At 34.8% G+C, this 16,063-nt stretch overlaps 1 long non-coding RNA gene across 1 annotated transcript; it reads left to right on the forward strand.

Moving 5' to 3' along the window:
- Positions 1 to 6,044: 6,044 nt before the first annotated feature.
- Positions 6,045 to 8,138, forward strand: LOC116179138. Its single transcript, XR_004146960.1, has 2 exons — positions 6,045 to 7,731; positions 8,006 to 8,138. It is a non-coding gene; the product is annotated as an uncharacterized LOC116179138 (long non-coding RNA).
- The last annotated feature ends 7,925 nt before the right edge of the window (positions 8,139 to 16,063 follow it).

A 16,063-nucleotide genomic window follows, 5' to 3' on the forward strand; every position in this document is an offset into this window, starting at 1 on the left:
GTAAGCTCGACACAGGTGCCATGGCAAATGTGATAACCAAATCTAATTTAAATTTCTCTCAAGAGAAATGTAAAGATACAAAAAATCCAATTGCAATTTAACAACATTTTCAAATGACAAAATAGCTGTGTTAGGTAAATGTAACTTAATATGCAAATATGAAGGCAAATATTACAACATTGATTTCTATGTAGTAGATGTTGATGCACCTTCAATCATGTAGGTTACCAACATGTAAATCCCTAAAAGTCATAACACGAATTCATAGCTTAGAGGTAAATGAACGACACCACCATTAATGAAGTATGATTGAATAAAGCTAAAATATTCTGAACTGTTTACAGGTATTGGATGCTTGGATGAACCATACACGATAAGGGTCGATCATACCGTAATGCCAGTAGTACACCCGCCAAGGAAAATTCCATTAGCTGCTCTCAAAGATTAAACCATCTCTCTTTTTTTCAAAAAAAAAAAAAAAAAAAAAAAAATCACACATGGGCACAATAAGCCAACGCTATCAGGGAAGAGGAAAACAAAACAAAACAAAAATCATTATAATAATTCCTGTAATTTTATTAAATGGAGTTTATTGTGAAGTGTTTCTTTGGCTTTGCGTTTGGGTTGAATACGAGTGGGTTGTGATAACGTGGTGTTCTTCGGTGAGGATGGAGTTTTGTGTTTTTAACTGTGCTAGGACGTGTAACTTTATTGGGTGGACCTGTCTTTGTGGTACATGTTGCCTTACTTGTATTTATGGTGTTTCTTTGTTCTTGAGGTTGTATTTGTGTTATTGCTTGGGTTATTGGTGGAGGTATTACTGTATTTTGTGAGCTAGTAGTGCTGTTTAGGTTTTTGCGTTTGGGTTGAATACGAGTGGGTTGTGATAACGTGGTGTGTTTCTGTGAAGAAGGAGTTATGTGTTTTTTAACTGTGCTAGGGCGTGTAACTTTAATGGGTGGACCTGTCTTTGTAGTGCATGTTGCGTTACTTGTATTTATTGCGTTTGTTTGTTCAGGAAGTTGTGTTTGTGTGGTTGGTTGAGTTAAGGGTGGAGATATTACAGTATGTTGTGAGTCTAAAGTGCTGTTTAGGTTTTTGCGTTTGGGTTGAGTACGAGTGGGTTGTGATAACGTGGTGTGTTTCTGTGAAGAAGGAGTTATGTGTTTTTTAACTGTGCTAGGGCGTGTAACTTTATTGGGTGGACCTGTCTTTGTAGTGCATGTTGCGTTACTTGTATTTATGGTGTTTCTTTGTTCTTGAGGTTGTATCTGTGTTGTTGCTTGGGTTATTGGTGGAGACATTACAGTATTTTGTGAGCCTGTAGTGCTTTTAAGGTTGTTGCGTTTCGGTTGAATACGAGTGGGTTGTTTCTGAGAAAGAGGAGTATTGTGTTTTTTAACTGTGCTAAGACGTGTAATTTTATTGGGTGGACCTGTTTTTGTAGTGCATGTTGCGTTACTTGTATTTATTGTGTTTCTTTGTTCTTGAGGTTGTATTTGTGTGGTTGCTTGGGTTATTCGTGGAGATATTACAGTATTTTGTGAGCTAGTAGTGCTGTTTAGGTTTTTGCGTTTGGGTTGTATACGAGTGGGTTGTGATAACGTGGTGTGTTTCTGTGAAGAATGAGTTTTATGTTTTTTAACTGTGCTAGGGCGTGTAACTTTATTGGGTGGACCTGTCTTTGTAGTGCATGTTGCGTTACTTGTATTTCTTGTGTTTCTTTGTTCTTGAGGTTGTATTTGTGTGGTTGCTTGGGTTATTGGTGGAGACGTTACAGTATTTTGTGAGCCTGTAGTGCTGTTAAGGTTGTTGCGTTTGGGTTGAGTACGAGTGGGTTGTGATAACGTGGTGTGTTTCTGAGAAGAAAGAGTATTGTGTTTTTTAGCTGTGCTAGGCCGTGTAACTTTATTGAGTGAGGGCGTCTTTGTAGTGCATGTTGCGTTACTTGTATTTATTGCGTTTGTTTGTTCAGGAAGTTGTGTTTGTGTGGTTGGTTGAGTTAAGGGTGGAGATATTACAGTATGTTGTGTGTCATGTTGTGAGTCTAAAGTGCTGTTTAGGCTTTTGCGTTTGGGTTGAATACTAATGGGTCGTGATAATGTGGTTTGCTTCAGAGGTGAATCTCTGATTGTAGTATATGTTGTATCATTTGTTGTACTTGTTTGCTCGGTAAGTTGTATTTGTGTGTTTGTTTGGGTTAGAGGTTGAGATATTACAGTATGTTGTGTACCGTGTTGTGAGCGAGTACTGTTGTTTACATGTATACGTTGTGGATCATTTCTGTATGTAGTATCTTGTGTTATGTTTAGAAATTTACGAACAATATGGCATGTGTTGATAATGACTGCTTTTTGTAAATGTTTGTATGTGTTTTTGTCTAAACCTAATAGTTGTAAATTGTGGTGTATTGTCTTTGGTATAACTCCGGTAGCACTAAGAATAATGGGAACTATAACAGTAGATTTCATTCTCCATTGCGTCTTAAGCTCGATAGCTATATCGGTGTATTTGCGGTGTTTTTCTGCATGTGTTTTAGTTAAGTTGTTAGTGTTGGGTATGGCAATGTCTATAATACAAATGGATTTTTGTGTTTTATCTATAAGTGTAATATCTGGTCTATTATTGTGGATAGTTTTGTCTGTGAGTAGTGTCCTGTCCCAATATAATTTGTGTGTGTTGTTTTCAAGTATGATCTGTGGCGTGTATTTGTACACTGAGAGAAAAATCTGTTAGCAGTAATAAAAAAAATTTAATACTATATGTGACTATACAACTTGTTATTCACGATAATTAAACAGAGTTTTCTGTACCTGTTTGATTACAGTCAAATTTTAACTTTATTTGTAATTACATCAATTACCGTAGGTATTTGAAAACCTGGCAACAGACATAAACTTTCTTTAGAGACAATTAAAGGCATTTATTATGAATAATAAACAGTTTAATTAGAATAAGTGTACGTTAAATAACCTTAAATAGTACACTAAATTGTTGTAAGTATATAATATATTTAGGAAGATTTAACCGCAAAATAACTGTAGGTAGCAAAGTGAGGTGTTGTAGAAACGTAGTAAATTAGAATGGTTTTTAATTGACTTACTACAGTACATCTTGTTTAATTGTGTTAAAAATCTATTCCTTAAGGGCAATTGGAATTAGTAATAACGTAATTCACAATGGTATTTATTAGAAAAAAATGAAAAACGTACATATTACACTTAAAAACAACAACAATCCTATACCTATCTAACAATAAAAAATGAAAATCAAACGAAAATGCCACTTAGGATACAATTAATAAATTGTGATGTAATATTCATTATTTACAATGATGCACTGATTGACATAAACAATATCTGAAAGCATAATATACTCGGTCGTGTCTGTACGTTCCACCTTGAACACATCACGACATAAAATTTGAACAATTTTCATCAGTGAGGGCCAATTGCACCGTCAAAATTAAGTATTCCTTAAAGTTAAGCATAACTTAAATAAAATACCATAGCAACGATTGTCTTAATAATCGTTGCCATAGATTTTAAGTTCGACTTAACTTTAAGCAAGGCTTAATTTTTTTGGTGCAACTGGGTTTCAGTAGCTTAAAAACTTAAAAAATAATTTCGGTAGACAGCAATAGTAGCAAAAATATAGCTCTTTCTACTTACCTAAGAAATCGTCGAAATATACATCAAGTCCCCATTTAATAAGTACCTAATGACTTAAATTCGCTCATTTTGGGGTAGGTATGGCGTAAATTTCAGCTCTTGGTACACTAGGTATAATAAAACCGAATAAAACTTACACCCGCACAGCACAATGTACCTGCATGAGTATGTTGCGTATATTAAGAAATTGCTATATACCTACAGTTTTTATGGTCGTCAAAAAACCAACGAAAACGGCTTCTGAAGACGATTGCTACAAGTAGATGTTTACTCGCCATAAATTAGTATTTCATAACGCCAACTAAACTAAACGTTTGTGGCAGTTACAAAAACGTAATTAAGCAAGAATATCCAATTCAATGCAACAGTTTTATAACTGCAGCGAAAACGCTATCTGCTGTTATTCTACCTATGAAAATCTACAAGCGTTTAGCAAATATGTCTAATTGCCCTTATCCACCACTTCTAGAAAATCGATTTTACTTAACACAGTATATGAGATTATTGTCATAAATTGATAACTAATTGAGGCAAATAAAAAGACATTTATTGTAATTAAAATATTTTCAGGTAGACACTTTGATTATATTATTTCTCTCAGTGTAGTATGGTGTCGTAATTATTATTATTATGGTCGGTGTTTCTTGTGGAGAAACTCTAGGTCTAGCCTGGTTAACTAATCGGCACGGATTTAAATCAAGTAACGATTAAGTGTCTGTGTCTGTGTCTGGTGAAGTTATGTTAGGGTGCCCTTAAAAAAAAAAAAAAAAAAAAAAAAAAAAAAAAAAATAATAATAATAATAATAATAATATATCACACACGTCATTGGACATCAGGGATAATGTAATTCGTACTTACGCACATACCTATTGATGGGCACAATAGCCACCTATCAGGAAAGAAAAAACAAACAAAAAAAAATCATTATAATAATATGTAATTTTTAATTAAATGGAGTTTATTGTGTAAGTGTTTCTTTGGCTTTTGCGTTTGGTGGTTGATACGAGTGGGTTGTGATAACGTGGTGTTATTAATTATTATTATTATTATTATATTCATGAAAATGTGCAAAATTCAGACATTATAGCTAATAATATTATAAAAAAAGTTGTGCCTTTTGATTTCCAGAAATCAAGCAAGTCCTTCAAGCGATATGCATAAAAAAAGTAAAGGAATAGTTATTTACATAAAAGTTAGGAAAATGACGCATTACTGGTTAGGAAATATTGAAGTACGAGGCCTCTTTGGGGCAGAGTACTTTAATTTCCGATGCAATGTCACAGGTGCGGCTGGTCTGTCTCTGTCATGCAAACTAAAATTTTCTGACATAAAGTAAACATGAAAATGAAATAATGGATTTCACAGCGGAATTGCTGTAGAATTGGGATGGAGGCACTGGCAGCGCACTCGGTCCATATACAAAATGGTTGCCCAGCGACGTGGGAAGTATGGGTCAGAGGGGGCGACTCGCCCCCTCAGTTTTTACACAAGGGGGGCCGCGCCCCCTCTAAGAATGAGTAGATAAATCACTCAAAAGCGGCTAACACATTTTTTATACTTGATGCTTTTCTTTACAATGCTCAATAGTGCAATAAATAGGAACAAAATGTTTGTAACTTTTGTATGTTCTAGTCTCGGTTCTAGTTCTTCATTATTTTTTAAATAAAATATTAATGATCTATGGCTAAGGTTTTCTCAATCGAGTCAAGTATCTCTGAGTTGCTCACTTACATATAACTAGACATCCTCCGCCATTTTTTTAAATTTTTTTCAAAACTTTTCTTCCAAAATATGGATTGATTAAATAAACAGGTTTCAGGGTCACTTAAAAAACCTACTGCTTTGCATTAATTCGTACACAATTTTGCATGAGAGGGACCTTTCAGACACCATGGTCGCTGATTTTTGCTCCCCCCCCCCCAACCGTTATTCACTTCCGACGTCGCTGTGGTTGCCTCACTTTCAAAACAACCAATAAACCGCGCTACCGATTGTGACGTAGTTGAGCCTGTAGTATAAGCACCTCCCACCACACAATCCTCATGTACTACAGCCTTACATACATATATGCATATGTAAGTATGTAAAACAATTGGGGATTAAAACAAGCACTTGATCCAAATAAACCGCGGGTCCAACATGTTTCGTTTGAGAGTCGCACTTCTAAAAAAATGGTGAATTTTGCATTTCTTCTATTCTCAACCATAAGAGTTAGAAAGATTGGTGGCACGTCTTTGAATAGGATTTCGGGTATGCCCTTTTCGATTTTGTACATTTTTTTTAATTCGTACCACGAAAGGGCGCACCCCTAAATAGGGCGAATCTGAAATTAGTTTTTGAAAATTCGAAAAAAAAAATCCACTGCAATTCTTGGCCGGACAACAAAAATGGAGAGAATTCCACGAAATTCGTTGTGTACATACTTGATGAGTAATGGAATAAAATTGTCGAACAGTTTTTTTTAAATCACTTGTCGGACAAAAGTTATAGGTACTCATGCGAAGATTGAGGTTGAGTAACAAAGTGTCCCCCGCCTACTAATGGGTGATTTTACGTTATTTAGTGTAGGCAAAATGACGTTTTTGGCAGATAACCTTTGCGTTAAGAACGTTTAATTCTGGTAGATCACTAGGGCTGATTATCATTGTATATACACCTTCGATGATATGATTAAATGATCATACAACATGTCGATCATATAACATAAATTAAGTGTGCGCATGCGCGAACTGCCCAACGCCCACTTTCTTATTTATGGAGATATTTCTTTGAAATTTCAACCATAGATGCTTCTGTGAAGTAACATAGCACACATAGTTATGGCCTATTGATAAATGCGTTGAAGTTGCTATACCTATATATATCCCCTTAGGGCGATAACCTAAAACCTTAGTACTTGTTTTATGCAGCAATCGATTACATATATAATAGCTTCCTTCTTATTAAATATTGCCACTCTTAATACTTTTTAAGTTTTTGGCGTCCTCGTCGGCAGCAAGATTCTAGATTATTATTCTCGTATCGCAATCACACCCCTAAAGCATTTAAAATTCATTCTGTATCAAAATAGCACATTTGGACTTATTATTGCTTAGGTATATCTATAAAATTACTCCAACGCGAAACAAAAATATAGAGTCTGATCGATGGGATTCACGGGGTGCAATCAACCCTTAAATAAGCGTTTAAAAATTCATATAAGAGTCAAACAGCCATACTGAGGTAGGGTAGGTATAAAATTTGTTATCTCACGTGTCTGGATTTTTGTGCATGTATTGAATTTATTAATTTTATACCTACACTTGAAAATGGAACTGGGCCTAGTTCCGAAACATGCCGTGTACTTTTTGTAATCAACTTTAAGAATTTTCAATCATATTCTATAGGAGAGAGATCCTGAACTATATCCAAATTAGCTTCCCCATTTGGAGAAGGAACTATAACCATGTCGATGGGATAGGTACATGGTAAATTTTGGACGTTTAAGGACCATAAGTTGGTAAACATAGTGTCTCTTCCCCAATCCGCCCTAACCCCTATTGAACTGAAAATCACTCGAATGCCAAATTTCAAACCAATATTGGCCTTGGCCGCTTCTAAAGGTAATTGTCGTGCGCCAATCCCCACGTGATGTCAAATTCTTCTCTTCTATTACCTACACTGTGACTGAGCTTCGGAGACGATTTTCGCAACCCACTCAGGTCACAAAACTTTCTTTCCGATGGCATATATGGAGTAGTTATTTTTCGGAAGAACTAATAATGGGACCCTAAATAATTTTGGAATTGTTTTTAGACGAAAATAATTTATCTTAAGTGCTACCAATCTCATGTGTGATATGATATGATTTTGACGTGTATATATATAGGTATAGCGGTGAATTACGTTGAAAGTGAGAAAGGTGCTCAACATGAGAAATTCCATCATCTGTATTGTGTTGGTATGGACGTTATTTGGCCTGTCAATGGCTGATAAATACGCAATCTGCGTACACGATCCGGATAACAGCTGTATCTGTAAAACGTGGTTTGAGGGGTGCCCTGGTGGATATTTCAGTTGGTAAGCTCGCCCTTTGTATTTCCTTATATGAACGATTAGCGGTAGTTAACGAATAACGCACAATGAAATTTCATTTTAAGAAATTAGGTGGGAATGATTCTTTATTTTTCGATTTGAGCAAATGAAGTGTTATTTCCATTGTGATTATTAAGAATATCTACCTATAGTGATACTTAATTACTAACGTTAATTTTAACTATACCTCCCCTGTGTTTATGCAATATTTGCAATACAAACTTATTTCATTCCTAAATTGATATTTGTTATGTTTCAGCACCGCTGACCTCTTCAATAAATGCTCAGGCTTTTTGAGAACATGCTGCAAATCTTGAATCCAAGATGGTGTTTCTTCTACATGAATTAATTCAATTATTTCTGTTACAATATCAATAAAATTGTTTGAATTATTTTCTTTTTACCACCCGCACGTTAATAAATAAAAGGGAGGCACGCAATGTAAATTTCCATAAGCACGCCCGCCATAAAAACCCAAGTTGTTTTTAAAAAAAATAACTATTTTATAAATTTAGACCTTTCTCTACATGTTCTTTGTAGCAACTGAATACCGATTGTTTAAAGATTAGATGTTTTGCACCGATTATTGCGCTAATCTGTTATTTTTTTATTCTTGATCAAGACAATTTATGGAAAAAGTAAATCGACAATTTTCTAGATAAGTTACTTCTAAACATTACCTACTCCAAAAAATGAAATCATATTTTTTGTAAATAAAGTCTGTATCTTGGCGAGCGGTAAATCAACAATTTGAGTGTAGCAAGTGGCGCCACTGCACAGTGTCGGTGCGAACTAACTAAGGATCAAGACAGGAGTTGACAAAGCAAGAATATCATCTTGTCTCTTGCATCTATAATCATCTATACACTATAATGTAAACAAGTAAAAAGGTTTTCGCCCTAAAGCACTGTGTAGATATGTAGGTGAGGCAATGGGCGGTGGAAAGCGTCTCGGATTTACTAACGCGAGGTGTAAGACAGAGACGGCAGACTCGGGCGCAAAACGGAAGGCTTGCCGTGTAACGTACGTATAAACAAAGAGTGTATAACTTTGGTATAAAACAAAGGTATAATGTAAATGCATTTTTGCACTCCTTCGTTCTAAATCGCGTTTTCCCAATAAAACACGAAAGTCGGGAACGTCAATTTTACAATTGACTATCTACTTTCGCGCACTAGTGCCTAAAAATTCAACGAAATTATCTAATTAGTCCGGATCATAAACTAATAAGTAGTACGATGGAAGAGTAAAAAAGAAAATATAAAAACACATTACATCATTCCCTGTTGTACAGGGGCAAAAATAAGCTTAAACCAGAAGTTTTGAACAATAAATTGACATTTTAAATTTCGAGATTTCTACTTTATCGGCATAGAGGACTTGATTTTTTCAAAAGAATTATAATGTCGCAAAAATCTCGCGAAAAGGATTTGAATTTATATAAATTCGATTTAACTAATCCGTGCAAAAAATAGAATGCATGTTACATGCGTGAACAGTATTTGCTTGATTCGCGCGAGATGCGTCGCTCGTGCGCGTTGCGCACTCGCGCCGCCAAACTTCGCGCTCATCTGAAAAATAACTGTTCCCGCACTAATAATGTAAATAACTATTAACCGTGCGGGTGTGTAGGAATTTTTAAAATATATGAATGTAATAGAGGCCACAATTTACCCACAAATGAAACACTATGTACGTATTGGCATGTGGTAATAACACAAACATTATTTATTATTAAACGCTAACCGAGCGACTACATTTTCTGTAAACAAAGTAGGCGGTATTAAAATAATACCATTGAATAAAAATAGTGTTTTTTTATTATACCTGAATCTCCGTTTTAAACACTCAAATGCGTGCGAAAAAAGGCCTTTAAAACACACGTGCTTTAAAGTAGCTAAGTCACGATACTTCAAGTATGACTTGAAACTGTCATCTGGGTGAAATAAAAAATCCTCTTAGGTCGCTTTCTGTAAATACAGAACATTTCTTTGGCTTGTACCTATCCTTTCGTTGAAACTTTCACAAACGCGCGTAATTTAGGGAATGCTTCCAAATCTGTTCCACTTTTTAATCGCAGCATTGTTTGAAGTTTTGAATGAATGCACCAAAAGATAGAAGATTTAAATACCTTTGACATTTCCTTCATATATTCCAGCATTATCGCGATGCATTTAAGACTTTATTCGTAAGTAAGATCCTATTCATCCATGGAAACAACTTTTCATATTCTTTACAATAGGCTTTACTGGATTGGGATTTTACACCTACCAACGTTTGTTTAGATTTTACAACAAGCGATTTAATGGACGGTGTATTATCTTTTCGTACTTCCGAGACTAAAGTGACAACTTCACTCCATTATGACAAGTACTAAGGTGTCACTTTTTGTCCCGCCGGGATTAAATGTGGACGAAAATCCCGGAAGGATGAAATTACTAACAAGGCAATTTCAGTAGGTTGTTCCACATTTTGTACGCGGCACTACTTCTTAAACGCATCGTACTGTTGCTCATATAGTTTTTTAGATTTCCGTGGTATCAATTTTTTACCTACTTTGGCTGCTTTTTATGAATATCAAATACACCTTTGTCACCCACCACCAAAATTATGACACTAGCAATGACAGTTTCCAAATTATTTTTGTTACCATAGCATAGGGATTGTCGTACCAACGCAACGTTCCTATGGTAACTTGTTAAGCAGCGATTTTTTGAAAGAACGCGTTCTCTAACTCCATACATATTAAGTGTTTCAGTTTCGGAAGTACGAAAAATATCGTATATACCTTGCGACTGAAGTAGTGGTCTTAATCCCTCAGGTAAATTATGGCCCTCCCTTCGGTCGGGCCATAAACTTTACCTTCGGGATTAAAAGTACTACTTCAGTCCCGCGGTATATAATATACTATTTTCAACGGAAATAGTTATTTACGTTATAAGTCCGGTAGGTTACTTGTAACAGTACGAGTTAGACATTATGGACGAGGCGACGTCAGGAGCCGAGTCAAGAATGTCTTAAACGAGTACTGTTACAAGTACTACCGGACGTATATCGTAACGTATTTTATTTCATACTGTAAGTCTGTTTTGTGTCATTATTTCATTTCAAAGATTACAAAATTTCATTATATTGTAAAAATCGCATTACCTTGTTTCTGTGGCAACGGCCGTTGCTATAGTTTGTAGTTTGTTGACATTAAATTTTTTTCACGGAAAAATGGACGCTATAAACGTTGTGGGATGTTCCACTGTTCCCGATACAATCCTGTTGAAATCTCATGAAGCAACCGAAAAGTTGGTTCCTAAGAAGTCGGCCGCAAGGTATAAAAAAGAGTACTAAGTGTTTTGCCAATTAAGGAACGAACATGGGGCGAAACAAGTAGAGGAAAACGTCATGTTGGCATACTGTTTGGATGCAGTAAGTTTTTGAATTGAGATTTTTTTGCCTGGGTTTCGGTGTTAAAGCGTCATGGGGCATGGAAAAGCTCATCGACGGCAGAAAAATACATCAAAGACTCGGTAGAAGGAAAAGTTAAGATTGCCTGTATGATACAACTGATGCAAGGCCGTGAAAATTTCATTGAAGTTCTACAGCAGAAGGAATCAAACATTACTAACTCGACATCCAGTAATAACCCAGGCGTTAGTGTTGAGGGTAATACAAATTGTTTCATTACAATCAATGTTAATGTTTGAAATAAAGAATTACATCAGCCAAATTTATGTTGGGGTTTTTAATTAATTGTGTGAAGATGCCAAATTTGATGTATACAAATAACAGTCCGGTAAGTGTTGCTTAGCGACACTTACCGGCTCTGATGCTGTAATAACTCACCTACCGGACTCAAAATGATAGTGTAATCCAACATCTACCGGACAGTATGAAATAATCGTTTTATTCACAAAGACGATGATTTTTATAAGCAAACGTCAAGTGACATTTCCATGGCAATCGTGAAATTACGAACACCCAGCCCACTTAAATCGACATGTACCTATTCGGGAATACTTTATGTGTAATGTCAGATACTGACACTGTTTATTCTTCTGAAGAAAAAGTTCGATTTACAAGAAAATATACATATCCATCTACTACATCCTCAATTAAGAACTTCAATATCTGTTCCCAAGCAAGATTTGCTTGATGCGCCTTCTAAAAACAATTATTTGGACAAAGAAGACAATTTTTTGTTTGACACCAGTGCTTTTCAAAGTTATAAATGTAATGAATGTGACAGAATTTTTCAATCGCAAAGAGGATTCATTTAGGAAAAAGTCTATTTGGCTTCGATCTTTTTCGTGCTTCCTGTCGTTTCTCAGATTATTGATTTCAATGATGCAGAATGGATTTCTGATACAATTCACCAATGGAAGATAGTAGGTACTTGCTGAAGAACCTGTTGAAGAAACTCGTTACATTCAAAAATCTTGGGACACTCCTTTGGTTGAAAAGTTATTCGATCAATTGTTCAATAAAGTCGTCAATGATCCAGTACACCAAGCAATGCTGTTAGCACTGAAAGAAAAAGACTCTCAGGAGCTTGGTTACAAGCTCTTCCTGCAAGGCAAATCTCCACACATCTTGAAGATTCTGTTTTGCAAATAAGTGTTGCTTTACGCTTAGGTGTTACAGTTTGTACTGCGCATATCTGTAAATGTGGTGCCAATGTGGATTAGTTTGGGAATCATGGTTTCATTTCATTTCATTTATTTATACGTTGTTGCTTTACCTTATAGTAGGTGGCAACACCATGTCCCTAATACATACAAACAATATACTTAGCACAAATACTAAAATTAAATAAAGCGGATATGTCCAATTATAGGGCTATATCGATTATGTCAGTAATAGCAAAATTGTTCGAAGGTATTATAACAAATACTTTATTTCCATTACTTAAAAGCACTATAATTGACGAACAACATGGTTTTTTCCCTAGTCGTTCCACAAACACCAACCTTTTAACTTATCAGCATTACATTCTTAGTTGTTTTGATGAAAATACGCAATTAGATTCCGTATATTTTGACTTTTCTAAGGCATTTGATAGAGTAAACCATAATATCTTGTTATCTATTATCTTTTTCTCGTTGGTTTATGTGATCCAATATTGTCATGGCTACGTTCTTATCTAACAAACAGAATTCAAATGGTGAAATATAAAAACTTCATATCTAAACCAATTTATGTCTCATCTGGTGTTCCTCAAGGTGCACATTTAGCTCCACTATTATTCTTAATATTTATAAATGATATCAAATCACTGTTTAAATCGTCCAAAATATTATTGTTCGCGGATGATATAAAAACATTTAGCCCAATAAAATCAATCAACGACTGTATCAATCTGCAATTGGATATCAACGCACTCAGCCTTTGGTGTGAAACAAATCAGATGGAACTTAACCTCACTAAAAGCTTTAGTATAACTTTCCATCGTACTGTAAATCCTATTCAATTTACATATACCATAAATAATTGTACGCTTGAAAGAAAATCTAGCGTTACTGATCTCGGAGTTATTTTCTCTTCTGATCTTTCGTATCAGAAACACATTGATTTTATTTGTAATAAAGCACTGAAACAACTTGGATTTATGCTGCGCTTATCAAAAAACTTTCGCAATCCCTTTATCCTTAAATTAATGTACCTGACTCTTGTTCGTTCCTCTCTCGAATATTGTTCCCAAGTTTGGTCTCCCTATTATTCCACTCCTATTTCAAAACTCGAAAGGGTGCAGCACAAATTTCTTCGTTTCTTCAGGTTTAGGTTACGTCTGAATTCATTTGCATACCATTCTTACCTCTCCGTTCTTAAGGTATTAAGCATTAATACTTTGCTTGCTCGTCGTCAGTTTCTCGATTTTGTCTTTTTTTATAAACTTCTAAATGGTTGTATTGACTCGTCATATTTGGTGGAATTAATAACATTTAATGTTCCTGGAAGATCACTTAGGTTTAGTCAATCGTTTAGCATAAAACTGTATAAAACGTTATATTTACAACACTCCCCTATTATAAGAATGATGCTTTTCTCAAACTCCTATCCGCAAATTGAAGTAATAGGTGTTAGTTTATCTGAACTTAAACATAATCTTAAGTTGCTACTGATGTCGACAAATCATACTACCATAGTTTAGATAGTTTATTACTGCTCACTGTATTTATTTTTAATTTCCTTTTTCCAGTAATTTAAGCATAATTATCTTTTGTATATGTGAATTGTACACAAAACTTTAATTTTTTGGGGCCTCTCCCGTAAGACTTAATAAATAAAATTTAAAAAAAAATTACATAATGTATAACATATTAAAACAAACCGACACATTAAAAAAACACATTAAAATATCCCATTCTAAAATTGTGACGAACATACAATAAATATTTTAAAAGGTTTCAAATTCATTTAGGCAGTGCCGTCCTTAGGGTGGAGCGAGTAGAGCGGCCGCTCTAGGCCTCGCGCTGAAAAAAGCCTCGCACAGCCTTACTCTCGTGAAAGAATAGGTATAAGTTTTGGTTGAATGAAAATAATATAATAATATTTTAATATATAAATATACAGGGTGCCCATTATGTATATGGGATATAGTAAATACTATATCCCGTACATAATAGAGATTATCTCGGTAAAGATTTTTCTATATGAAAGTTGTTTAACATTTTATTTCCCACAATAAGGTAGCATACAATTGTTTTTATTTCAGAAAACAAATGAGTAACGAAAAATAATTTTTTGAAAGTAGCAATGCACACTTTCATTAGGCTCGTTTGATAGAGATTTTTTTCTCTTTTCAATGACATAACACAGCACTCGTGTAGAAGAAATTAATTTTTATTTTTTGTGATAGGTTATGCCACTACCTTGCAATGGTTAACATTTTGAACATTCATTACAATGAAACCCATTTTAATGCTAATTTCGTTTTGTCTTCAAGGTTTAATAAGAAACGTACACGTTCATTTGTTTTATTTTGATGTTAAGTTGTAACCTTGACTCCTTTTTATTTGAAACCGATTTTGTTTTTGTCTGGGATTCTCTTCGATGATACTGTTTCACTTTCATTGTGATGAAAAATAAAATCAGTTTTGCCATTACATCTTCGGAGTGCGTTTTAGAAGGAAATTCAAGTGTTTTGCTTTGTTTAGTGTTCAGAAATTGATCAATAGTGTCTTGAAACACCATCAACTGAGTTGATGTGTTTGAACAAAATATTCTCTAGCAGAAGAAAGTAATTAAAGAGAGTAACATTACAATATCTTACACCGTGCCCTAAGGCGAGTAACTTCAGCGCATTTTCCATGAATGATCAGTACTTCCGAAAAGGCCATAGCTATGTGCGCTGTGATTTTCTTTACTAGAGGCATATATGGTTAAAAAAAATTTCAAAGAAATATCTCCATAAACAAAAAAGTTGGCGTTGCGCAGTTTGCGCATGTGCACATTTAATTTATGCAATATTAGTTATGTTTGCCTTTAACAGAAGCATCTGTGATTAAAATTTCAAAAAGATATCTCGATAAATAACAGTTGATATTGCGCATCCTGCGCATTAATCTAATGTTTACAATATGCGATACGTTTGCTTACACTAAAAGCAATTTTGGTTAAAATTTCAAAGAAATACCTTCTTAAATAAGAAAGTTGCCATTGCGCAATGCGCACAATTGATTTTTACTATAAGTATGCGATATATATGTATATTTGCCTTCACCATCTGTGGTTAAAATTTCAACAAAATATATGAAAAATAAGGAATTTGACATTGCGCCGTCTGCGCATGCGCAGTTTAATTGTCAACATTTTCCTTGGCTCAAGCGCTACCGAATGCAAAAAGAACGACCTAAATATATTGAAAACTGTAGGAGTAGTTAAGGCCGCGGACAGATGGACGGAAAGAAAAAGTGGCTGCAATAGCGCACCCAATTTCGTTCGAAAATGCGCTAAAAAGTTTCGCTTAGGTAAAGAAGACTCTTAAACAAGGTCTGCAGTATATAGGTATATCGTAGGCATTTTGTATAATTGGTCATTTTAATAAAACGCGGGCAGATAGTAAAATGCATGCATTATAGTGCTCGTATTTTACAATCTGCCGGTCGCTTTTCAATAATTAAACTGCCTAGTCGTTTCGTGAAACGCTAACAATTTGACGTGTGGAGCAAGTGTGAAGAATTTCATTTCAATGCTTTTCTAAATAAGAAAGTTGGAACTGCGCATGCGCAAATCTAAATTTTGAAACTAACGTTAGATTTTCCTTTGTTCCAAGCGCCTATGTATCAAATTTCATTTAAATGCTTCCATAGATAAAAAAGTTGGC

Source organism: Photinus pyralis, unplaced genomic scaffold, assembly GCF_008802855.1.
Source record: "Photinus pyralis isolate 1611_PpyrPB1 unplaced genomic scaffold, Ppyr1.3 Ppyr1.4_LG8, whole genome shotgun sequence".
NCBI classification, from domain to species: Eukaryota; Metazoa; Arthropoda; class Insecta; order Coleoptera; family Lampyridae; genus Photinus; species Photinus pyralis.